Source organism: Ochotona curzoniae, unplaced genomic scaffold (genome assembly GCF_017591425.1).
Source record: "Ochotona curzoniae isolate NIBS_2020 unplaced genomic scaffold, NIBS_Ocur_1.0 scaffold_461, whole genome shotgun sequence".
Taxonomy (NCBI): Eukaryota; Metazoa; Chordata; class Mammalia; order Lagomorpha; family Ochotonidae; genus Ochotona; species Ochotona curzoniae.
Window position 1 is genome coordinate 5,863,733 of NW_024467120.1, and position 27,354 is coordinate 5,891,086.

A 27,354-nucleotide genomic window follows, 5' to 3' on the forward strand; every position below is an offset into this window, starting at 1 on the left:
ACTAGGCTCAAGTAAGTAAACTATTTCAAATTCTCTGTCTCTGTTCCTGGGCCTCTCTTGTGCCTAAGTTCTAGACTACACAATCGATAAACTTACATTGACATTATAATCGGAAGCCTATAGTTTATATTAGCATACACCGGTGACATTGTATACATCCTGTGGATTTGGACAGAGTTTAAGAGCAGGGATCCGGCCCCGGTGCGGTGGCGCAAGTGGTTAAGGTCCTCGCCTTGCACGCCCGGGATCCCATATGGCCGCCGGTTCTAGCCCGGCAGCCCCGCTTCCCTTCCAGCTCCCTGCCTGTGGCCTGGGAAAGCAGTCGAGGACGGCCCAAAGCTTTGGGACCCTGCATCCGCGTGGGAGACCCGGAAGAGGCTCCTGGCTTCAGATTGGGATAGTAACGGCCGTTGCGCTCACTTGGGGAGTGAATCATCGGATGGAAGCTCTTCCTCTCTGTCTCTCCTCTCTGTATATCCGTCTTTCCAATACAAAAATAATAAAAATGAATCTTTAAAAATAAATCTTTAAAAAAAAAAGAGCAGGGATCCACCATCGTAGTATCCTTTACAATAATTTCATTACCTGACTGGTCCTCTGTACTCTTTCTAGTCTTCCCTCCCTTCCCCTAGCCCTGACAATTTCTGATCTTTTGATTGTCTGCATAGATTTGCCTTTTCCAGAATATCACATAGCTGGAATCATGCAGACTAAAGCCTTTTTAGATTGGTTCCTTTCACTTTATGATATGCAGTTAAATTTCCTCCATGCCTTTCATAACTTGATAGCTCATTTCCTTTAGTACTGAATAATATCTTATTGTCTAAATGTGCCACAGTTTATCCATTAAGCTACTGAAGGACATCTTCCTTGCCTCGAAGTCGGGGTAATTATGAATAAAGATGCAGTAAAGATCCACGTGCAAGTTTCTTTTTGGACGTAAGTGTTTAAATCATTTGTGTCGAGGCTAAGGAATATTATCAGTACGTTATGAAAGCTCCATTTTTTCCTTGTTTCAGAATTCATTGCCACTGACATTTACAGCATAGTAGATTAAATCCACTTTAGATTCATAACATAACTTTCAATCAACAGACCTGACACTCAAGTGGGATGTTGTACCCAATAATTGGCTATTATAAATGATACAAATGTCACAATTCTAGCACCTCCAGTATATTGAATAGTGTACCTCATTGTATGGAGGATTCCCCATGAACACATTTATTCTGTTTCTGATTTATCACGAACTCCAAGGTGATAAGTCAACCTATACCCCTGTACCAGTGCTGTGTCTATCTCAATAGCACTTCACATGTAAAGAATCAGCCCTGAATTTGGAACTGGTGGGGCTGATCTGACACAGTAATCCAGTGAGAGTGAGGTAGTAAGGATGCAAGATCTCGTTTGCTTGTGGTGACAATGAAAATAAGCAAATGAGTTCACTGTCATAGCCAGTTGACTGTGATGAGGCCCTGCATGGGGCATGCGTCCTCTCTCTTGGAACCTGCATAGCTAGCACCATGGAGAGTCGAACAGTGGAGACCAGGGGATGTACATTGAAACTAAACTTATTTGTTTCCAAAAAGTTATAGAATAGTAGAGTATAAACCACTTTACTTCTGGACATTCACACTATAGTATTGAAACAGTAAAGAAAAGGGTATATTTTTCCTGACAACCTATCCACAGATAAACTCACAGGTTTTGTACAACTGTGTCAGATGCGTAGCATCAGTGTTACTGCATCCTGGAAACGGAATAAGAACCATGTGAATAGACCAGGCTATTGCCTGGCTGAGAGGCAGTGGGCCTGTGCAGAGCAGACTTGTTCCAGAACAAGTAGACGGTAACATCTGGAAGTTCTCTGTGCTTTGTGGTGAGACCAAGGGAGGGCAACGGGAGAAGGACGTGGAGCAACAAGATCGATGAAGTCTGATTCTTGGGGTGATTTCATGATGCTAGCTCTGCTCATCACTCTCTAGATCATTCAATCAGAAAAGAAATGACGTCTCTGGCTCAGGTGACGCTGGGTCTCTGCTAGGTTCAGCCCATCTTGTATGACGAGAGCATAAGACTCTTCCTCAGTTAGGCCATCCGCACACACTGCTTCCATGCACCCCGCAGCCCCCCGCAGCCCCCGTGGATCCTCTACAAAGCTTACTATTTCATATTGTCCCTGATCATTTTGGTGAAAACACACATGTGATTTCAGGAGTTCAGTCAAGCTCTCTTTTAGGGCTTTGTTCAAGAAGTTGAAAGTTTACAAGTTCTATTTACATTTTGTTTTTTAAATACCTTTTTAGCTAATTTAAAAAATACCTTTTTTTTTTTTTTTTTTCTGAAAGGCAAAAAGAGAGAAAGAGGTAGGTGCATCCCCCAAATGCCTGCAACAGTAGCAGTTGGGACAGGACCAAATCAGGTGGGATGTAGATATCTGAGAGCCACACCTTTTCTCTGTTTCAGAACGCGCCGTGCGGGGCATTATAATGTGTGGTGTAAGATATTTAGAACAGGGTTATCACTTGTGATTAACATTATGGAGTGAATGGCAAATGACTCAAGCATGGGAATGCAATGGTTAATTAACTAAATCTCCACTTACTACACTATTCATGTAGTTCTAATCCCTATAAAACCATGTGCATATGACAGCAAAGGAATTAATACAAGAAGGCTTATTTTAAATTTACTTGTTTGTTATTCCGTGATATAGTTCTATAGGCTCTTGATTTTCCTTCCCTCTCCCCCATATTCCCATTCCCCTACTAACTTCCCCCGTGTCATTACAATAGTATAGTCCTTCACAATACGTCATAAGTCCATCATTCTGCTATTTAAGTATATCCTGGCACTATAGGCATGGACAATGGCAATGAGTCCAGTTAAGATTTTTTTTTTTTAAGCAGACAGTTAAGCAGAAAAGGTTGGAGAGAATACAATGAAGAGGAAGATAAAATTGATTGCTCTCATTTTGTGTTCAGCGCTGAATGTATTCCTAAAATAATGTTCTCTTTATTCAGCAACAGAGTTAATTTGAGCTCCGTGAAAGGTGGGTAGGAGGGACAATTAGGCATTAAAAATATTTATTTCCTCAAAAAATGTAGAAGACGCATACGTTCTGGCAATTTTTAGCACTCATTTGAGATGCAATAGAAAGAATTTCTGCAGAAGCACAAATGACTATGACAGGCTTCAGGTGGGTGGTGTATATTTTCATTCCTTGCAGTGGGTGCAAAAAGAAGAGATCTAGCTTCAACTTGTAAGACTTACAGAAGTTAAATCAAGAATTGTTCCGGTTCAAAGGAATGGGTTCATTTTTTTTTTTTTTTTATTCTCTGAATTCTGAATTCTGTGTGTCTGAAGACTTGTGCTTTAATTTTCTCTGCTCCTGCCAGGTTGCATCATCCAGAACACCCTCTAATTGATTAACCAAAAACAAATCCATTTTCTAAGAGTTGTGAAGTACAGTTGTATAGTTAGTGTAATGAGCAGCCATTCATTCTGGTCTTTTTGAGTGGGGCAAGCCTGTGCCTGTTTAGTGCTCATTTGCCCATGACCACTTGGAAAGAAGAGACTGGTCTTTTCAGTGCCATGTTCAGTGCTAAACGAATCAATCTGTTCTTAAACCGAGGCAGCAGATCAGTGGGGTGCTGCTTCATGCTTAACCACTGGTCTGGGCTTGTTAAACAGCTGGCTTTCACGATAGAGAACCATGATTTGTAACATTTGTTGATTTATGTGCTATATAATTTTTAAAAGATATGTTTATATTTTGAAAGTCAGGGTTATGCAGAGAGTGGGAGAGTGGGGCGCCCCCCCCCCCCCGAGAGAGAGAAAAAGAGTGAGAGAGAGAGAGAGAGAGAGAAAATCTTCCATCTACGGGTCCACTCTCCAAATGGCTATAATGGCCATAATGGCCAGTGCTGTGCAAGGCTGAAGCCAGAAACCAGGAGATTCATCCAGATCTGTCTTGTAGGTGCCAGGGGCTCTTGCAGTGGTGGCACATTCCAGTATTGCAATTCTTATTGCAGTCCTTGCTCCATGGCTCCAGTCTTCACTCTTCCTAGCATGCCCTTTGCTGGGTGTGATTTCTCACTGTCCCTTGTCTGTATTCTAAACTCTGACAGCACTTTTTACTGGTCTTTTCACAGCTCTGCCAGGTGGTGCCTTAGTTTCCTACAGGATGTCCATGGATATAGGGACAGAGTTTATCTCAACTATTCCATTGAGAATTGCCCCGAAGCATTCTCTGCCTTTGCAAATTACATCCATCACCAAAGCCCAGGCAAAATTCCAGTTACTAGAAATAGTATTCCTGAGAACCTCCCAGTTGGAGATACAACACATTTCTCATGACCAACCTTTCATCGTATTTCGGCTTCACTACCATCACCTTCCACTATCCCATTTTGGTATAATGATCCTGTTTTTCAAAGTAGCTGTGTGTGTGTGTAAAACATTTTTCTGCCAGATTAATGTCCATCGACTCTTATGTTTTTTCATATTAGTTACTCATTGTCCTGTATTGCCCATTACTTGTAAAGCTAAGTAATTCTGGAATTTAGTTGCCTCTGCTACATGTGCATGCCTGTTTCAGCATGTGTGTAAAAGTGTGTGTTCACTACTTAGCTATTTCCATGTCTCATGTTGATCCCTTCACTTGAGATGTATCTATCTTTCCTGTCTAACCTTGGGTTGTTCAACTTTGTGTTCTCCATTATATCTTCTGGTGTTACTCTAACTAGACATACTACTCCTTTGTTTTAACTCAATGGTACCTTTATTTCCTATGACTTGTCACTGAAAGTATTTAATGCTGGTCATAGAATGGTCTGAGTGAAATTGCCTCTCCCTATCACTTCTTTATCTTTTCTTTTTCTCCAGGCCCAGAACTTTGTGCTAAGTGGATACTGCGTCAATACTGATGATTTTTACTGCTTGATCATTCAGATCATTGACCTGGAGTGTCTTCCAAGCATACGTACGTATTTCCATGTGTTAGTAGTTTTATTTGGATCTCTTAAAAATGAATATTTCACAAATATAGTTGTAGTGATTTTACATCTGACAGATGTTGGTGCCCAGAAACTATGAAACAGAATCTGTCTCCTCCAACAGATAAAGAGCCAAACAAAAAAATCCTGAAAAAATTTCAACAACACAAAGAGGTAAAGCATAAAGAATTCTTCAAAAACTGATCACAAGTGAAATAACACTACTCTGTGTCATAATCCGATTGAGAGCACTCTTCATCCTGCTCCCATCTCGAAGAGCGGCATTAATGCTGAAAAGCCACACAAACTCAGAATCCTTCACAATACCATAGATTCTTCTATCCAAAATGCTACAAGAACCCCCTTCCCCAGGAAATGCTTCAAACCCTACAATAGTAATATATGTACATATATACATATGCATATATACTTAAGTATATATTAACTAATATATGACAATGTTTAATGTGTGAATTAGGCATGGTAAGAGATTAGCAGTCTTAAGTGCAAGCTGTTAGATTTAATGCTTTCTGACCCAACATGTCACTGCCAATCACTTACAAATGTCATGCCTTTATACCTTAACTAAATGGTCACTGCTCAACCACAGTGGCTGTAGCTTCTACAATTTGAGGTTTCAACAGAAAAAATTCATATGAAATTTTCCTTTTTCAAACTTTTGTATATGGAAGTGTCGTTCTTCCACACACCTTCATAACCTTGCAATACAAATATTTTGCTTTCTTTATTAACTTGAAAATGTCCCCCCTTTTTGTTTAATGAAAGTGCTTTGACTTCTTTTATTAAAAAGATTTATTTATTTTTATTGGAAAGGCAGATGTACAGAGAGGAGGAGAACCAGAGAGGGAGATCTCCTGTCCGATGATTCACTCCCCAAGTGAGCTCAATAGCCAAAACTGAGCCGATCCGAAGCCAGGAGCCAGGAACTTCCTCCAGGTTTCCCATGCGGGTGCAGCGTCCCAGTGCTCTGGGCCATCCTCGACTGCTTTCCCAGACCACAGGCAGGGAGCTGGATGGGAAGTGCAGTTGCTGGGACTAGAACCGGAGTGCCCATATGGAATTCCTGCACATTCAAGGTGAGGACTTTAGTCACTAGGCTATTGCGTCGGGCCCTGTGCTTTGACTTCTTATTGACATATCCAGTTGCCAGCATCACCATTCTTGCTCTTTGGAAACGTTAAGTAATAATGTAAGCATTATTTAAACTTCAACACTATTGACAGTCTAACAGTTCATCAGGTAACTGAAAAGGATGGATAATCACACCACGTAGACATGCATGACAAAGGAAGGATTCACTTACTAGGCACAGTGGTCTGCAGTTTTCAGCAAAGTGTTCAGAATGCAATGTAAAACTTCTGAACTGTTTATGTCTCTAATATTCCATTTAAATAATTGCAATGTCAGGAACAAATAACCACAGATATGTGATATTGTGGGAGGCTACTATATTCTCTAAGTTAAAGAGAAGTAGTAAAGGAATGGGTAGAAGTGCCTGAGAAAAATTAAGATAACATGCTAACTAGATCCTCTATAAACCACATCTGGAGCTTAGCAAAAGAAGAAAGGGTCTCTGATTCTCTTGTTCAGATAGTGTTAAATCTGGAGACTAGACCAAAACTCAGTAGGGTTGCAAATTTAAGGCAAACAGAGTGTAATGGAGTCCAACAAAGCATCTGGGGGGACCTCAGAGGTAAATACAATCAGATGCAACTGTTCTTCCCTCCCCAAACCCTGCTTTCTGTGCACTCCAGTCTCCAGGAGAAGACAAAGGATTCCAGCAAACGTGGAGAGGGGATACAGTGAAGGAGAGGCCACCGCCTTATTTTACAGTGAAATCTGAGCAAAGGGAAGGAAAATTATTAGAGAGCTATGAAGTTATAATATAGCCCTCACCTAAAAATTAGATTAAGTGGCGAAAAGCATTGATTTTCAAAAAGCAACACAGTAATTCAACTTGAAAGAATGTAACCCAAAGAAGTAGGTAGGGTCCCTGCCAATGTTTTCCATTCACAGTATAATTAATAAGGGAAGTGTTCAGTAAAACAAGGAGTACATGATGTAACAGAATACTAAAATGGGAAGAAAAGGAATATTGAAAGAAAAACTGAGACACAAAACAAACAGTGGTACAAATGAAAAGCAGCTACTAGCAAATCATGATAATGAGGCTTTAATTATAGTAAATAAAAACAGGCAACTTTAATTAGAAATACAGTAGATTTTTAAGTCATAGTATATCTTCCATAAGGTGATTTATAATACTAATGTAAAGTTCTAACAAGCAGGAAAGAATATTAAGAAAGCTGTAACACAGGAAAAATGATAAAAATAAAAAAGACTGAATTTAACATTTCATAGGACACAGGATTTTCCAAGGGAAATTGATGCAAAGCTAAATATAAAAAAAAATTAGCTACAGAAAGATTTTCTCTATGCATCAAACAAGTTCAGAGAAACTCGGTAACAAAGTTTTCTGAAAAGCCTCGTCAAAGTTTGGATGTTATGGTATGATGATTAAGTAGTGATTTAGAATACCTAAGCCTCGTGTTAGATTCCTTGGGTTCACATCCGACCTCCATCTAATCTAGCTAACTTCTAAAGCAATGTGGGAGACAGCAAGAGATAGTTTGAGCAGTTGGGTTCCCGTCTCCCACACTGGAGTCCTAGATGAAGCCCTTAACTCCTTCCCGGCTTTGGCCTCACCTCTATCCGACTGTTGTGGGCATTGGGGAAGTAAACCAGAAGATGAAAGTAATCTTTCTTTCTGTTTCTCTTTCTCTGTCACTCTTTCAAATAATAAGCAAGAAAAAAAAAAGGAAATATTCTGCAATACTAAGTGGAACTAATGAAGAGATGAATCATAATAAAAATTACAGATGTTGAGAAATCATGGCAACAGGATAGTGTGATGAATGATTAATTTAATTATGATGCTAAGATAAAACAATTGATGTGATTTTTATTGTAGAATAGACTGGATATGGTATAAATCAGCACAAGTTGAATAATAAGAGTAATATACTCGGAGTACAAAAAGTAGAGACTACTAATTATCTCATTTAAAATGTAATTAAAACAACTTGATGTTAACTGCACATGTCTATCAATCCATGTGATTAAGCAAATTTGAAGTTCCATAATTCTTTCATTCACCTTAGCTGCTTTTTCATACGTAAATTTCATGTTAATTTGAGTTTATACCTATTGGAGTAGATCTAGAAGGAAATTATCAAGGACCCCTGAAATGCTCATAGATTGGTAAAATTAACATTATCAAAACATGTATGTTACACAAAGCAATCTGCAGACTGAATGCAATGTCCATAAAAAAAGGATATTCTTTACAGAACTATACAAAATTAAATTAATATAAAATTTAAAAGATTCATTATGGCCAAAGTGATTCTGAGCTTCCTCTCACCCCCATCCCTCCACACACATCAAAATTGAATCATGACCATACCTGACCTCAAAACCTAACACAAAGCCATAGTAATTAAAACATCATGGTATTGGGCTAAAAATTGACATGTAAATCAATGAGGCAGGATAGCCCAGAAATTAATACAAACATACAGCTAACTGATTTTTGACAGAAGTGCTCATACCACATATGCAAGAATGGAAGAAAGGTGAATTCTTAAATAAATTGTGCTACGAAATAAATGCCTATATGTAGAAGAATGAAATTAGGTGCCTATTTCTCACTATATATATTAGCAACTCAAGAAACTCAACAGCAAAGACAGCTAGCCCAATTCTCCAAAGAAGAAACTGGAAAAATGCTCAGCACCATTAACCATCAGAAAAATGCAAATAAAAACTCAATCAGATAATACCTCACACCTACCAAAATGGTAATATAAAAAAGACAGAGTAGCAAATGCTAGTGAGGATGTGGAAAAATGAAGCATTCTATATGCACTGTTGACAGGAAAATAAATACATGTAAACTTTGTGAAAAACTGTGAGGAATTTCTTTTTTTTAAAAAAATATTTCTTTAAAAAGCAGAAGTAGGCTTGTCATTTAATCCAGAAATCCCACAACTGGCTATACACCAAGAAGTTATGAACATATTGTATCTAAAAGACAGCTGCACCACTACGTTTAACGGTAGCAGCACCATTCACAATAACCAAGACATGGGGTCCGCCAGGATGTCAGTCAACAGCTGAATGGTTGACGGAAACGTGAGATGCACACACACAGATACACACAATGTAATATTATTTAGCCATTAGAAATGAAGAAAGCTTATAATTTTTACCAAAAGATTTGTAACTAGAAGAGTCCGTGTTGAACAAAATATGCCAGATACAGAAAAACAAATACAACAAGCTCCCCCTTAAATGTGGAAATTTTTCATTTCCATCTAGGCTATAGTTTGTTGGCATACAGTGGATTTTTTAAATAGATATAATTCATTCTTCTAATATTTTAGTAGTGATCGATGACACGGATATACTTTACCAACATTTTCTACTTATTTTTCCTGTTATGACCACTATGACAAATGGCAGGAAATAAATTGATCACAGTTATTCACTTATTTAAATATCTTGTTTTTGTTTACTCATAATCTACTCTCAGACTGTTTTTTTGTCTTTCTCTTGTTATGTATCCACAATCATCCTTTTTTAAGCTTCTCTCTTCTTTGAACTTCTCATAGCACATGTATGACTAGAGGGCAAAGCTAAGGAATGTGTTAGTTTCCAGCTCTGATAGAATGCCTAGTGAACTACTGTATGTTCTGCTGGTAACTCCATTTAATGAAGGGGGATGTTGGCCAGAGTGCCTCCATGTTCTCTTCCTCATGGCCATTCATGTCTTTTGTCAAGGATGAAATAGCATAAACCCAGAAGTGATGAGAGATAGAGCAGGACCAAGGTAGAGAGAGATTAAGATGAAGATTTTCAATGATTGAATTTATCAAAATAACTATGATGTCTTTCAAGCAAAAACATACCAACATCAACTTTTCAAAGAGTATTCCTCAAGTAATCTGTATGATCACAAAAATGAGCCAGAATTGACTTGATGAGATGATAAGAAGCAAAGCTTACAGAATGAGGTAGGATGGGTGCAATTCCAACTAAAGATGAGGGCTCCAAAGAATTCATCATTTCATGCACCTTGATAGTCCTGGAAAGCAAAAATATGCACTTTTAATTTGTTTGGAACCAACAGGAGCTACAGCATATTAAATGCATAAGTAATCGCATTTTAAATGGGAAAGCAATAGAGTTCTGCTCACATTTAGTCAAGGGGGAGAGCCAGGAATACAAGACATCCTTCTGTTTACAAAATTTATGCAAGAGATAAAAATGAATCACTTTATGATTAATAAGGAAAAGATTTTAAAAACATGTCTTGTTTTTTTGGGAAGTGATATAATGAAAACAGAAATAAAGAAAAAAACAAGATAAGAGACAGAAAAGGCAAGAGATGTAACTGGGAAATCAACCAGAAAATATGCTTAATAAAAAAGAAATGGATTAATTCACATAAATCAGGAAGGAAATACCATTGTTTGTGAGGAAAGCTGACCACCACAACTTCTAATGCACACAGCAATAAACCCCTCACTAGCCAATGTTTGAGACAAACTGTCGAACAGCAGGGGTGAAAACTGATGACGAAACTTGTAGTGGAAGTAACTCTTGTAGGGACATATTCTTCACCATGAAATGTGCTCAGTTTTGACAAACTCTTAAAATGAAATGCTTGCAAACACTAGCCTAACCTTTCATTGAATTACATTTGTCTCCCTACAGGGTCCTTTTCAGATCATACTGAACACACCCACGCATTTGCTTCTAGGTTTTTTCAGTTTAGCACTTTGAAGCCTCTGAAAGTCCACAACCTACATCCTCCGGCACAGATATCCCAAACATGCACGCATGCATTGCTTACTTAGTAGTGACATAATGATTTCATCTGTACCATTTCTCTGATGATTCAAAAACACATCTACACATTATTAGCCCAGTGAGCACCAGTAGAAACAGCAGCAGATTCAAGCATACCTCATACTGTTCTGTCCTCAACTTATTTCTTTGACATGTTTCTACTATTTGAATTATGAGCCCATTTGTAAGTTAGCCTTGAATAGAAGATTATGGTTTGCCTCTTCCCCTTTTATTCCAATGGGGTTAAAGCCAGCAGGGAATCTTCATTAAAATTCACCATAAGACCCATTTGCTTGCCATTTCCCTTCCCCCAAGTTTCATATTCTCCTATCCTGCTGTGAACTGCAGAGGAATGACCCATGGAAATCTCTCTGCCTTGTCGAGGTGTAAAATCCAGGGAAAAAACAGCCCACGTTGTTTCTATCTGTCAAATAAAGATGACAAATATTTACAATGTCTGGATACCCCTCCAGGTAGTTTTATATTCGAAATTTTATTTTATTCTGCATTTTAGGAAATAAGATTTCTTCCCTCATGAACAGGTGCAAATATTGCTGACATTTAGAACATTCTTCAGAAGTAAGGACCAAGAGAGTCTCTAGGTTTGCCCCATGTGAGTTCTTCATAGAAACCAGAAACAGAGGACATTTTTGACTAGTTAATACTGTTGTTGGTTGTTGCATTCTTTCTTTCTGTTCCAATGAGACATAGTTATGCCAGAGTCATACTTCATTTTCATCTATAGGAACATCTGGTCCATGTCTAACATTTAATTTCCACACCATTAGAGTCAAACAATACATGTACATAAGTAGATAATGTAATGCATTATCACGCAAGGCAGAGAGTAGCAATTTATTAGCTTAATTTAAAATAGCCTTCAGCAAAAAATAGTGCATCTTAATTTGGAGTTCTGAATGGAATGACATGTTTTCCAGTAAAATTCAAAAGTATATACTCAAAATTGCTTTGGAAAAACTTTCCTGTATGTATTATCTTCTGTTTTATTCAAGTGTGAAATATCAATTCTGTTTTTATGTTCTAAACCAATTTCATCCATAATAATACAATCAGAGAAACAGCATCGAGAGGAGAAGAGAAGCCAAATTCTTGGAACATAAGTAGAGTCCACATCTTTAATTCTCAGAAGTTACAACTTGAATGTGAAGGTTACTCAGAATTTCTTTGCCCATATTTAAAACCACAGAACATCACTTGCTTTGAATGTTGCATGAGTTTTTCTTTCATTTCATCTCATAAAGCTGCTTTCAATATGAGTTTAAAAAATATAGACAATGGATATAAAATTTCAGCTTGTCTTTATATGTGGGATTTATAATGTCTATAATGATTTAAGTGGAATAACATCAGAAAATACCAAGTTATACAGCTAGCACCAATCAATTAATAAAACAAAACATGCATTCAAATTTATTTTTAATTTTTAGTTAGCAAAACCAGCTTCTAGTCCCTTGACACACAGAGCTAATACAGAAAGATGCACAATACTTTTAAACACTTAAAGAAAACTCTTTCACTCCTCCAAATATTATAGAAGGAAATAGTGTAGCCTCACAGCATAGATATTGTAGTATGTGTTATGAATTCTGTGATTCTCCTTAAACATATTCATTAGTCATATTGCATATGACTTCAATTTCAAAAGCTATAGGGAAAATTTGTCATCTTAGGGCTCTCCAGTTATACTTAATCTGCTACTGAATATTCTTTCTCCATTGTTGTTCAAGGTCAGGCCTTGTGGGGATTTCGTCCATCTTTTATGAGAACTCACCAATTAAAGGAGGAAATAAGAAATGCACAAAACTACCTTTAGAACATGGTGTAAAATAGAACACCATCAAGACACTGAAAAAACAAAAGGGAAGTGAGGTGAAGGAGACAGGTGATAATAGAAAGTCTCCAGGAAGAAAATTGGCTTTATGCTGAAGCTGGAGGACAGGCTGACTTAAACTGGAAATGCACAGAGACAAGGCCTACAATGCAAGAGCCTCATTTTCAAAGGGAGCCATTGAGCTGGCAGGTGTTGTGGCCCTGCAAGTTAACCTGCAGCTTGGACCACCCATATCTGACATCCAGAGTGTGCATTCCAGTTCCAGCTACTCTGCTTTTGATCCAACTTTCTAAGAAATAACATATAGTAGCCCAGATGCTTGGGTGTTGACCAAAGTAGAGTTGCTGGCTCTTCACCCTGGTCTAGCTCTAGCATTTGCCAGCATTTGGAGAGTAAATCCACAGATGGAATATTCCCTCTTTCTCTTAGTTTTTCCCCCTCTGTTATTCTGCCTTTCAAATTAAATAGATAACAAATACATAGGTTTTTTTTTTTTTTTTTTTAAATCAATGAGATCCCAAATTCTAATGCATTAGACTTAAAATACAACTCCCTCTTTCAAGTCCCCATACCATACTATGGAAGTTTCTCCTGAAAATCCCAACCTTTAATTTGTATTTACCAATTGGATTAGAATCATGTGTACCTGTTCATTTCTTGAGATCTATCTGAAATTTACAATGTATTGGTGATTTGTTCCCTCTATTCTCTGCCTGTATTGGATCACAGGGGCAATTTGATATAGTGTTAGGACAACCTTCACGGTGACAAGAGTGGGAACAAATACAGTAACCCCCCAAGGCAGTAGTGATTTTCACCCTAATTTCCCAGCTGCCTAAACTAACTGTAGGGAACATTGTTCAACCTTTACAGTTGAAACTCTAGAACTGAAATACCCTTGATAGTCTTCAAATAATCTGACTTCCATTACATCATTTTAGGCTTGAGTTTATTATATATCTAGGACACCTGTTAATAGCCTTAAACACTTTTTCATGGATGAATCTTGTTAATCAATCCCTGACTCAGGTCAGATATATAATTTCAGTCCCACAGTGCTCTAAAGTCTTCTAAATCTTGGTATATAACCTTGATTATCATTTCCTCTGCTATGCCTCATTTAAAAATTAGCATTATCATGTACACGGAAAGTAATGATAAATAATGCAAAGTAGAAATCCACCTGCCTAATGTCTTTCTCCAACCTCATTGTTGTTTCCATTATATTGACACCTAAATGTTTCTAATTTCAGTTTTCCAGTGATTTTTATTATAACTCCTAAACTAGATAATCTTGAAAAATTCATTTTTGGAAGAAGAGGCATGAAGCCTGGTTATTTGAGTCTATTTCAATTTAGTTTATATTGCCATTTTCAATTCTTCAAGTGATCACCTTTAAAATTGCAAATGATATTGGTCCTTCAGTTTCAAAATCTTCTTCCTCTGCTCACAATATTTGAGCATCCATGTGGGCCAAATGCTGAATTCGATTGTAGTAAAAAAAAATGATGAGGAAAAATGGGCGTAAGCCCTGGTATTATGAAATCACACTTAATGAAAAAGACAAAGATCATTCAGTAGTAAAAGCAAAACCAAATTGCAGTGGCAGAGATGTTCATAAAGTTACGAGAATTTATACAAAGTGATCGGGGTGGTTTTTCAGAAGATATTAGCCTCAATAACTGATTTGTAGAATGAGTAGAATTTAATTGTGTGAAAAACATAATATAATGTGAGGTTTGCAGGCAGTGGAGCAACCTTTGAATAGGCCCTGTGGAGAGAAGTCAAGGTGAATGTTATATGAAAAGCATTGGTGAGATTCCAGGGAAGGAAGTCCACAGGTACAGAGATGTGATATAGAGAAGATACAGACCTGCCCTGTACAGCCTTGCAAACCATCCTGAGTAAGTTTGCCCTCATCCCAAGAGAAAAATGTCTATGTCTTGCTGACTTCTGTGACTGTCTTGATAGCTTTCCCTTTATTTTCCCTTGGAGTAGCTGACTGCCAGTTTTGGGGTACCAAGTGCATTGTGGCACGATTGACTTCAGTGTTCAACAAAAGCAGCAGACAGCTTATTGAGAGGCCAACTTATGCGGATGGACTTCCTGGCATGCAGGTGTCGCTCATTATTACTCCAGACATTTATTATCATACTCCCCTCTTGGTCAGACTTTAAAAAAAATACCTCTCCTATTGGAAGACTCTAAATTATTAGTCTGTGCTCTTCTTTTTCAAGTGCTAGCACCCACAGTGGAATCCCTAACTATCCCCTGGTAGGCAGTTTTCACTTCCTTACATGACATTCCTCTTTGATGTTTCATAGGATGCATGTACTTGCGATTTCTGCCACATAGTTGGAGGTGGGTTTAGGCTGATGAAATGCCACTGTACTAGTTGTGTCATAGATTAATTTCTTGATTACTACACCAACGCACTCTGAGCTCACTGCCTGACAACTTTTAACATAAAGCCTTTCATTCCATTGTCAGAGAGAAGAGCTTCCTCTTCTGTGTGATCTGACTCTGTTCTGGTGGCTTACCTTCTTTGTAGGTCCCTGCTGGATCAAAAGATATCTTACTTGTTGGAGTACAATTTGAAGCACAAGGCATAGTTACTATATGCTTGTTCTTTTGATTAATACTTGAAAATTTATTTTGGAAACACTAATAGTTACTAAGTAGAAAGATCCTTCATTCCAGAATGTTAGAATCTAGGAGGATTTGAACAACATTGGAGGAGTTAAAAGATTGAAAGGCAAGGAGATACCAATGAGCATGTTGTAAATGACTTCAGAATCAAGTTTGTGATATAGCTATGTCAAAATAGGCTGGTCAGTCATGCCAATAAAAGGCTATAGAACTCCATTCCCAAGTTGTGGGTGCTGGGTGACAGTACTATACCTCAGAGGCCCATGAGAATAAAGTTTAAGAACGATGGAGCTAATACTGGATTGAAAAGGATGGACCCATGCGATCACCCCAGGTAATGCCTCTGACTTCTTTGTTAGCTGGTATGTAGCACCCAGGATTTATTCGTTTGCCACTGCATTGCAATAATTACCATTAATCCAGCAGCATAAATAACACAGATAAATTGTTTTACACTTTACATAGGCTAGGAGTCCAAGCACAGCATGAGTATTTTCTCTGCTCTAGGTCTCAAAAGCCTGAAATGACAGTGTCAGCCGGACTAAGTTTTCATTTGATGACAGGTAAATCTTTTCCTCAGCTCATTGTTCCTGTTGATAAGCTTTGATATATATTTTTTTAGTTATAGATGTGAAGCCTTTAAAACTGCTGTCAGCTCCTGGAAACCATCCTGACCATGTGGGTCTCACCATATTCATGTTCTCCATCGCCAGTCAAGTCTTCACATGCCTGAAGTCCTTGATTCTGTCTTCATCTTCTAGAGCCAAATTTCCAGGGTTCAAGTAGCAGATCAAATCCATCCAAATACTCTAACTTTTGGTGAACTCACAGTCAATGCATTTGCAACAGAGTTTGTATCTGCAAATATCCTTCTGCCATGTAGCTCAGCAGTAATAAATTCCTATCATATTTAAAAGTTCCTCTCACGCTTGAAGGAAACTATATTTGGCCATGAGTCTTTTAGCAATTATCTTGGAATTATGCCTATTACACAGAATGTCAGAAACTGCATTCCCTAAGCAACCAACACTTACGGACAAGCAAAACAACTGCTCTCCTTTTCTCTTCCATTCTCTTCATTTATACCTATCTCACTCATTTTATCCATAAGCAACTAAACTCTTTTAGAAAGAGACAAGCCAAAGATCCTGTATTGTGGCGAGGCTTATCTTTCCAGGTTAAACTGAGTGTTAAAAAAGAGATGAAATTTTTATATAATTAACCTGATAGTCAATCTGAAACCTCTGATTCTCCTGTAAAGAGAGAGAAATTAGTTGAAAAACTATCTACAATAGGTATGTCTTACCTAGTTATACAAAAATCTACTTGCTTCATTCTGATGGCATCTCAGAATGTTAGTATTTCTATTTTGTGAATGAAAAATCCTAGAAGATCAAGTAACTTGCTCAGGGCTGCAGAGGTGAAATAAAGAAGCTAGGCTAGTGACTACCACAAATGTTAGCACAAGCCCTGGGACACCAGCTGGTGGAAAAGACAACTGTTTCTTTCAGAAGATGTGAGACTGGCATGGGGATGCCAGCCTTGCTTTGTTTAGCATCACATATCAAGCTTCACTGACCTTCAGGACAGTGCCCGGATACCTGAATTTAGTTCTAGGCTGACCTACAGGAGTACTTATCATCCTGGGGAAGTTTTCAATCTCACATATCCTAGGTCAGTGTTATACTGGAGTGTGCATCAATGGCTAGAGTCACTCAGAGTGAATATTATCCCTTCTTCTCTACCTTGACAAAGAGGCTCTAGTGATAGTACAAAAGGGAATCCTTTTGTCACAGCATCAGCTGGCAAGTTCTGTGACTGAGGGAAAGTCCTGTTGAGCTAGGCTGCAGAATCACCCGGGGAGTGCAATATCCTGGGCAGGGAGTGGGTCCAGTGGGGAAGCTGTGGGCTCCTCTCCTCTCTTGGGCTGCAATTCCCATTGGTGAGCATAAGAACTAGGACTGGGGGCCTGGCCGGACAGGCAGAGGCATCTGCTGGCATGAATCTGGGCTGGAGGGTGGAATCGGTTGGGTTGATCTAGGCTTTGGTGTCCAATGAGGTCTACAAGATCTCAATGGGATGTGGGGCAGTCCACTGCACATCCTGGCAAGCACTGAAACCAGAGCTGGGGGGACCAGCCCAGTGTCGGGGGGGGGGTGGTTAATGGAGGTTGCTTTGACTGGGATGCAGCTCTCCCTGTTGTACATGAGGGCCAAGTGTGTGTTGGGCAGGGCAGGACTGGACCACAGCACTCTTTGGTTTGCTGAGGATGGAGGGTAGAACAAACTGATCAGCAACTACCCAAGTGAAGCTTCACAGCAAATTTCTGCAATAATGGAGACTTGGAGGTGTACTTTGACAGCCCGTCAACCTTGGAAGGGTTTCCTCATCCTTGCAGCAGCGTTATCAGCAACATCTCAAAACTATCAAAATCGCATGAGCAGAACACTCAGAAAATGCTTCACAATGGGGACCCTGGGATGACCTCAGGTGACAGTTCCCCTTCCTGAGTAATGTGGCACTTGGGAGGCTGGATGTGTTTTTCCTCTTGTATTTGCCTCTCTCTCATATAGAGGAAGCAAAAGAAAATGTGTAAACAATGGTCTCACACACCATATCCCTGATCCTTGGCCCTTCCCACCCTGATCAGCTATGCAAACATCATCAAAAATAAAATAACATAAAATAAAATACAATAAAATAAAAATAAAAAGACATGAGCCATGAGCCCTAGGCAGGAGATCTTATTGTCATGGCAACATTCTAGGTGTGCATTTGTTTATTCATCTTGTTACTTTAGAAATTTTTTAAAATTCACATTGGTTGATCTAGATTTTTTTAAATTGTGGCTTAATAGCATAAGTAATGAAAACAACTATCAGTTTTTGAATTCTAATTACTTTCCTCAAAATAAAAATTGTTAGATAGCAACACTGGCTTTTGAGTCAGAGTCACAGGCCTGTTTCATTCACAACAAGCAAGCAACTTGAGGACCAGCATCCGTCTCATTTGTCATTAAGGTTCTACAGCTTGATGCAGAGCCAGCAGCTTTGCCTTAGTCAAGACATGCTGAAACAGGAAACTGCTCCTTCACAGCAAATGCTAAGGAAGTCTCCTCTGTCCCAGTGGGGCACATGAGTTCATCCCTCCAAGTTGCTTGCTGCATATTCAATACTGAAAAGTGACCAGATTAAGTGATCAGGACCTTGGATTCTTTGCATCTCAGCAAAGTGGAAGGAGCAAGTGTCTCTCAACATTTGTCATATTTCTTCATCACTAAGATTCCATGGGATGTGTGTTTTCTAAAAATTCACGTGGATACATCTTATTGATAGAGTTAATTTCTTGTTCCCATTCATTTATTTTTTGGGGGATTTCTCTTGTTTAGGTAGATAAATGATGACAAAGGGCAAGTTGTTATAATTACCCACTCAGCTAATATACATGAAATTATTCACCTTAGCAAAAAGGTGAAGGAATACTTTCCTTAGCTGGAAAATTTGGGGAAATTTTCCTGTATATCTGGATTCCATCAACATTTAGGCGTGCTAAGGAATTAGATAAGAGCTTGCTTTCAATTTATCTTTAGGTAATATTGTGAAAATAATTACTAAATCCTGGGGAGTTGGACACGGTCAATTCCAAACTCTCAATTTTAGATTTATTTGATATTAAAGGACAAGGCACAATATAAATTTAAAGGAGATTATTTCTGACTGTCCTTTCCCATACAGTCTTTTGGGAAGTAATGCTACTTAGTAGAAAAAAGATTTGTTGCCATTAGATAGATATTACTAGAATGATTTCCATCAACATCACAGTGCCTTCTTATATAGATAAGTTATAGCAGTCCTACTTTCATCTAGAGCACTAGCAGTTCTTGCAGCTCCATTTTAAGGAGATTTAATAACCAAATATCCATGGACACAAACAAAAATAATCAAAGTAATCATGTCTCTAGGAAGCAAAGAGGGTGCAGAAGAATTAAAATAGATTCTATTTGACTTCATTGCACTAGGGTGTAAACTTGACACTATATGAACTGTGTTTGTGTCGTGAAGGAAAGTCATACTCTTAGATTCCAGGAGAATTTCTGTTTAAACTGAAACAGGTGTACTGTTTTCCAAGACTTATGGTAGCCAAACTGTCTGTGGTTCTCATGTTTCTATAGTGATTTGTTTGCATTGTGCAATATGTAGACAAATTGCATTGAAATCAGATGACCAAATATTGGGATTTAATTTTGTTAGGTTTTACAGATACAGATGTACATAGAGGCTTGCTTTTATTTCTCTCACAATGGAAATTTTATATCTTTCCTTGATTTTACAACAGCATTAGGCTCCTGTGTAGAAATTATCTGTGGTCATCAAACCAAGGTTTAAGTTCCAAGGAACGTTAGACTCATAAAATAGGGATAACCAAACACCTGAATCTCTTAGATTGGGAAAAATTAAGACAAAAAGAAAGAGGTTAATAAAAGCTGCCTTGGGGTACTAGCAAGGTTTGGTTTGGTGAGTTTTATAAGACTATTTACTATGCTATTCAATTAAAAAAGAGAGAGACCAGTTGCCATAGCAACATCACATCTAATGATTCTTATGCTACCTTTGAGATGCAGAATACCTCTGCATTGACCAACACAGCTTGTTATGGGAAGTTTTATGTTTAACATTCGGCTTTCAGTGAAAACAACACACACACACACACACACTCCTAAATTTCCACATACAACTACTGAAAAACAATCATGACTCATTTTCTTTCTCTTGATATTTTAAAATATCAGACTCTACTGAAATTCAGAGAAAATAGAATCCATGTAAGAATAACATGAATTCTGTTGGTAGATTCAATATGGAATTCTTCCAAAGTCTCCCCTGGGAACTACTAACTTTATATGAGCTTCTATTGAAGTATCACTTTTGACCACATGACTATTAACGCAGAAATTTGGATATTATCCATGTTTGAGAGAATCAAGTATTAATTCCTGATCAGAAGTACGTGTTCAAACCCTTCCCATTTTGTGATACAAATCTTTTTACTAAAATAAAATAAAATAAAAACATTCATTAAGGAACTTAAAAGTAGCTAAATTAATTAAATATAGCCCTATTGGTGTCACAAGTAAACATTTGAAAATAGTTAAAATAGAAATATTTAAAATAGAAAATATTAACAAAAGATAAAAATGAGCAAATGTGTGATTTTTGGCATGGAAGGATATTGTGAAGATATTCTACTTTACAGTATCTCAGATTAATCATAAAAAAAGGAATAAGACTCAACTCTATGCTTTTTCTTTTTTTTTCAAGATTTATTTATTCATTGGAAAGGCAGATATACAGAGAGGAGAGACAGAGAGGAAGATCTTTCGTCCGATGACTCACTCCGCAAGTGAGCGCAACGGCCAATGCTATGCTGATCTGAAGCCAGGAGTCAGGAACTTCTTCCGGGTCTCCCACACAGGTGCAGGGTTCCAAAGCTTTGAGCTGCCCTCGACTGCTTTCCCAGGCCACAAGCAGGGAGCTGGATGGGAAGTGGAGCATCCGGGATTAGAACCGGTGCCCACATGGGATCCCGGTGCATTCAAGGTGAGGACTTTAGCCGCTAGGCCATGGCATCGGGCCCTATGCTTTTTCTAAACTAAGAAGCATATAACAATAGCTACCCACTTTTTCAACCGCATGTTTGGCCAGCCTGTAGCAAAGAGATCCAACCGAGAATCTTATTCACGGCCTGGAAACCTTGGGATATTCCAAGCAAGCCCAATGGCCACAAAGAAATACGTCCTGAAAACAAAGAAAGAATGTAGTTGCTGCATGAATAAAGATGTTATAAATTTTGTCTCTGGTTCAGTGATTTAAAGATTGCGCAGAACTTAAATATAACCTGCCATCAATATAAAAGTTACTTTTGAAATAAACGTGTGCTGTAGTTTGTTTTTGTTGCTAGAGTCACGAATCTCATTTTCATGAAGAAATCATGTAAGAAATAAGTTTAGTCTCCCTGAAAGGCTCAGAAAGCCTATTTGATCTAAGATATAAAAGACTGCTTTCGACTTGCATTAAAATATAATTGGCTATACTATAAATGATGACAGATAGAAATCCGAAGAACTGCTTTTATCACAAATGCTAACACTTGATATGCTGCATTTTATTTCAGTGGAAAAAAATACATTAATTAAAACTTTTTGGAGCTTTGGAAAAGCCTGCAGAGTCCTTTGAGAGATTTATTTATTTGATAGCTAATTATACAGAGAGTGTTTTGAATCAGATCCTGTCCCAGCATTTCTGAGAGATGGGAAAAGAATTAAGGAAAAAAAAAGCACACATAAAGGGACAGTCACCCCATGTTCATCGATGATATTGTCAACACGTACACAAGGTGATCTACAGACTTCATGGCTCCTTAGCAAAATTTCAAGGGTATTTTTCAACAAAATAGAAAAACTTCTAAAAATTATGGAATTATAAAAGATTTCCAGTTGCTGAAATAGCTTTAAGCAAAAAGGACAAAGCTAGAGGCATTACACATTGTGATTTCAAAAACATATGTATATATGTATATGTATGTGTATGCACATATGTATACATATCTATATGTGTGCATATATATATATATATATACATATAAACACACACACACTGTAGGCAACAACCTAGATTGCCTTGTACCTAGGGGAATGTTACTGATGGAAGGAAAGTATCCAGTAGCTACCTGGCATTTTGTGCTTGGTTAAGACCAAATTTATGTTACCTATACCACTATGCCAGTATTGATGCCTATTGCATTTGGTTTTTTTTCTTATAAGGTATTTGGGGAAGGCTGAGGGCCCTGGGCTCGGACAAGCCATCCTGGCCCCCAGATCGGGGGTGGGAGCCTACAGATTCCCCAGAGGAAGTGGTCTGTTGTGAGAACAACTGAGGGAACATTTGACAGGGGTGGAATGACTTCTGGGAGCTTCCATGGCCAGGCAATGGCACTCACAGGTAGGCAGGGGAGCTGAGATAGAGTGGCTTAGAGGAGGGGAACAGAGAGCATGTCCAGGTCAGGTCAAAGCATCCGCCCATGTGGGAGACCAGGGCTGAGCTAAATATCATTGCCCACTTCCTGCTGGTGCACACAAAAGCTGGGGCTGGAAGGCATGCCTGGCTGGGCTAAACTGCTATACCCACCTGTGAATGTCAGAATAGGAGGTAGGCCATGTCACGCCCGGCTGCAGCAATTACCAGAGAATGAAAGAACCATATCTGGGGACAGATTCTGTAGGGGACTTTGGGCTCACCTCTGTGGATCTGTAGCAAATGGCAGTTTGAGTGGAGAGCTGGGGGTGGTGACAAGCCATGCCAACCTGGACCACAGATCTCAGCTGATAGGAATTCACCTGATAGTTGTAGGAGTCGGGGCTGGGAGGAGGCTGGGCTAGACCAGGCTATAGCACCTGGCAGGCACATGAAAAGGCCAGAACTGAGCCCAGAACGTGTCAAGCAGGGTCCCTGCACCTGCCAGCACCAATAAGATCCAGGGCTGGGAACAGGCCTTGTAGGGGAACTTGATGAACTCCCCTGCTAGGCTGCAGCTTGCACTGGAGAGTGCAATAGCTGGGATTGGGAGTAGTCCAGGTCAAGCAAGAATGCAGGACCTAAAGGCAGACATTAGAGTCAGAACAGGATGTGGGACATGCCAGGCTGGACCTGGTAGCAAAGCAGGCTGGGCAGGGCTATAACAATCATCAGCATATGTGTGGGCGGGATCTTGGTTTGGGCTAAAGTAGGCTGGGCTCCAGTTGCTGGCTCAGATGAAAGCCAGGTTTGGGGTTCGTCTGGTTGGACTAAGTTGTAGCACCCATTGATCAGTGAGAGCCAGAATGGGTGCAAGCCAGTTTGGTTAGGCTTCAGTACCTGTTAGTGAGTGCTAGGACTGCAGGCCAGCCAAAGACAGTCTGGGAGGTAGCAGCACCTGCTGGCATACACGAGATCCATCGCTGAGTGCAGGCCTGGTCAGGAAACTCGGGGAACGCATCTGCTAGGCCAAATCTCTCATTGGTAAGTGTGAGGGTTGGGAATGTGGGCAGGTCAGACCAGGTTGGGATGCAGCACTTGCTGATGTACGTGTGAGCCAGGTTTGTGGGCAGGTCGGGCAGGGTCTGCCACAGTACAAGTTGGCATGAATGAAAGCCAGGCCAGGGTGGAGGCCAGGCCTGGATGGACTGCAATTCCCATGAGTTCATACGAGGGCTAGGGTTGGACCAGGCTGAGCTAAGCTGCTATATGTGCTGGTACACAAGAGCTAGAGTAGGTGTGGATCAGCCAGGCAAGGTCACAGCACTAGCTGGCAAGTGCCAGGACTGAGTTAAGTTATGTCAGGCTGGACCATACTGCCACCTGGCATGCACAAAGATACAGGGATGGGAGCATGCCTGGAGGGAGAACTGCAGACACTTCTCTGTGGGCTGTACCTACAGTAGGTGAGCAGGGTAGGCTGGAAAAGTGGCAGCACCTGTTGGCATATGTAAGGGCCAGGTCTGGAGGTGAGGAAGGCTGAGCTAAGCTGCAACATCCATGGATATGAATGAGAGCCAGATTGGGATGTGCGATGGGTGAGGCTAGGCCACAGCAGTGGAGGGCAGACACAAAAACTGGAGTTTGGTAGCCCTAACCAGGCTGCATCATCTGCTGGAATGCATAAGGACCATGTCTGTGGCAGGCTGATTGGGCTGGGTGAGGCCGCAGTACCCATCAGTTCACCTGAGAGATGGGGCTGTTCTCAGAACTCAACAGGTGCTACATCCACAGGCATGTGGATTGGCTGGTGCGGGTGACAGACTGAGCCTGAGCCTGACCCTGCACTGGCTGGCACACACAAGTCAAATCTGAGGTCACCCAACGTGCGATTTCTTGAGAGACTCCACAACTAGACAACTGGACTCAGATCTAAGCCACAGGGAAAATCACTGGATATGTGGTGCACCCTTGGAGAGCCTGGAAAGCAGAACAGTTTAGATAATTCTCCTGGCCAAGATTTGCAAGAACTCAGGTGGATTTTGTCAACCCATAAACCTTGGAAAGATTTTCTCAATCTAGGAGCAATACAACCACCAGCAATTTCTCAGAATTATCAAAACCACTCAAGCAGCAACATTGGAACACTCTTCCCGGCAGCGAGGTCTGTAAAGCATCGCCAAAGGAGTGTCCCCCAAACCTGGGTGCTTAGGTGGTTTGACCACAAGGAGCAGGTCTCTCCTCTACCACCCTGGCAGAGACAAATGTAGTTGGTGCTTTCCATCCTAATCAGAGGCCCAATGGGCATGCATCCCTCTCAACCACGTAACAATATTAAAATGAATATATACATATATATATATACAAATACATCAATTACAATGAAAACAATATGGTACAGGAATGGATATAGACATATGTACTAATGGAACATCTGTAAAGCCCAGAAATAAAATCCATCCATACCCTGTTGAAGCTGGTAATGCTTTTTCTTTGGGGGGGCGGTAATGCTTTTTTGGGGGAGTAATACCAAAAACACAGGAAACAAAAGCAAAAATGAACTAATACTCTTTTTTAAAAAGATTTATTTTATTATTTTTATTGGAAAGGCAGATATACAGAGAGGAGAGACAGAGAGGAAGATCTTCCGTCCGATGATTCACTCCCCAAGTGAGCGCAACAGGCCGATGCTTTGCCAATCCGAAGCCAGGAGACTCTTCCAGGTCTCCCACACGGGTGCAGGGTCCCAAAGCTTTGGGCCGTCCTCGCCTGCTTTCCCAGGCCACAGGCAGGGAACTGGAAGGGAAGCAGGGCTGCTGGGATTAGAACCGGCGCCCATATGGGATCCCGGGCGTGCAAGGCGAGGACCTTAACCACTGCACCATCGCGCCGGGCCCGAACTAATAGGATTGTATCAAACTAAGAAATTCCTGCAAAGCAAAGAAACAGAAAAAATTAAACACAACCTACAGAATGGAAGAAAATATTCTCAAATCATATATTTAACAAGGAGCAATATTAGAAGTGTGTAAATGAAGAACTCATGCAATTCATAAAAACCTCATTTTAAAACAGGGAAAATCGTCCTTATTTTCTTAAAATTGTATTTACAAATCACATTGCTTTTGTTAAAAGCAAAATTAATAAATACAAGCTCAAGAAAAATCCTCCCAAAATAAATAAAAATAAAATGGGAAAATTTCTTAAGCAGATATGCATTAAATGAAGATATAAATCTCACTAATATATAAATGAAAATATGCCCAAGATCATTAATAATTTCAGAAAAATAAATTAAAACCACAATAAAATATCATTTCACATAGATTGGAATGATTGCTGTTTTAAAAAGCTGAAAGGTATATTTGTCAAACATAGGCAAAAACAAACCATTCTGTAAAAAACATTGTGCATGCTAATGTCAGTTGATACAAGAAGTTGCTAAAAAAAAAATAAAGGAACTTTCATATTATCTAGAAATTCACAAGAATTTTTTTTCCAAAGGAAATAAAATCACTATTTCAAAGAGAGATCTATGCTCCCCTGTTATTTGCAGCATTATTTGCAGAATCAGGATGGGCGGGGGGAGGGGAAACCTGTGTTCTTCAAGAGAAGACAGGAAAAGAATGCAGGATGCACATGTGTATACCCAGTGGCATATCTCTCAGCTTCGTTACAGAAGAAAATCCTGCTGTCTGTGACAAGGTGGAAGAACCTGCAGGACTCGGGCCCGGCGCGGTGGCACAAGTGGTTAAAGGACCTCACCTTGCACGCCCGGGATCCCTTATGGGCGCCGGTTCTAATCCCGGCAGCCCCGCTTCCCTTCCAGCTCCCTGCCTGTGGCCTGGGAAAGCAGTCGAGGACGGCCCAAAGCTTTGGGAACCTGCACCCACGTGGGAGACCCGGAAGAGGCTCCTGGCTTCAGATCGGCATAGTATCGACCTGTTGCGCTCACTTGGGGAGTGAATCATCGGATGGAAGATCTTCCTCTCTGTCTCTCCTCTCTGTATATCCGCCTTTCCAATGAAAAAAATAATAAAAATAAATCTTTTTAAAAAAAAAAAAAGAACCTGCAGGACTCTATGTAGGGTGAAATAAGCCAGTCATAGAAGGACAAATGCTGTGTGGTCTCATTTATATATGGAATGTAAACAAACAAACAAACACTTTGAAAATCCTAGAAACAAAATAGAAACTTAGGTTAGCAGGGAAGATATTGGTAAAGGCATATACAGTTTAAATTATAAATGGTGACATTTTAGAAGGTTAAAATGCCACACAGTGTTTAAGTACCACATAGTGTTTATAGCTAATTATACTATGTTAGATATGCAAGGTTTGCTAAGAAAGTAGATGTTACTCCATCCATGCTTACTACTAGCAATAACGATGATGCTGATGATGGCAGTGGAGGAGAAAGGAAATTTTGGGAGATGATGGATCTATTTCTGACTTTGGTGTTGATGGTTTCAGTGGTGACTACTTAACCTCAATTCATTAAATTGTGTACATTAAGTGTTTAGAACTTATATGTTAATTACTTCATAAAGTAGCATTAGAGATTATATAAAAAGTGAATAATGCATAAAGGATCAGAAATGCAAGAAAGCATAAAGACAAAAAGTTTTTATATATAATATAGAATGTGGGTTGGCTGATGGGCAAAGTGCAACCAGGGGAAGTATTTTGGGCTCTGGTTCCAGTGTTACAGCATTGTGGGCCAAGCCACTCTGCTTGTGACTCTGATATCCCACAGAGGTGCTGGAGCTCCCTGCTCCACTTCGGAAGAGGCAGGTCTACGTGTTTGCAACCGGCATCCACGTGGGAGACCAGGAAGCAGCCCCAGCTGCTTTGCAGCTGTTGGGAAAATGAACAAGGAGATGGCAAGTCAATTCTTTCTTTCTCTCTCATT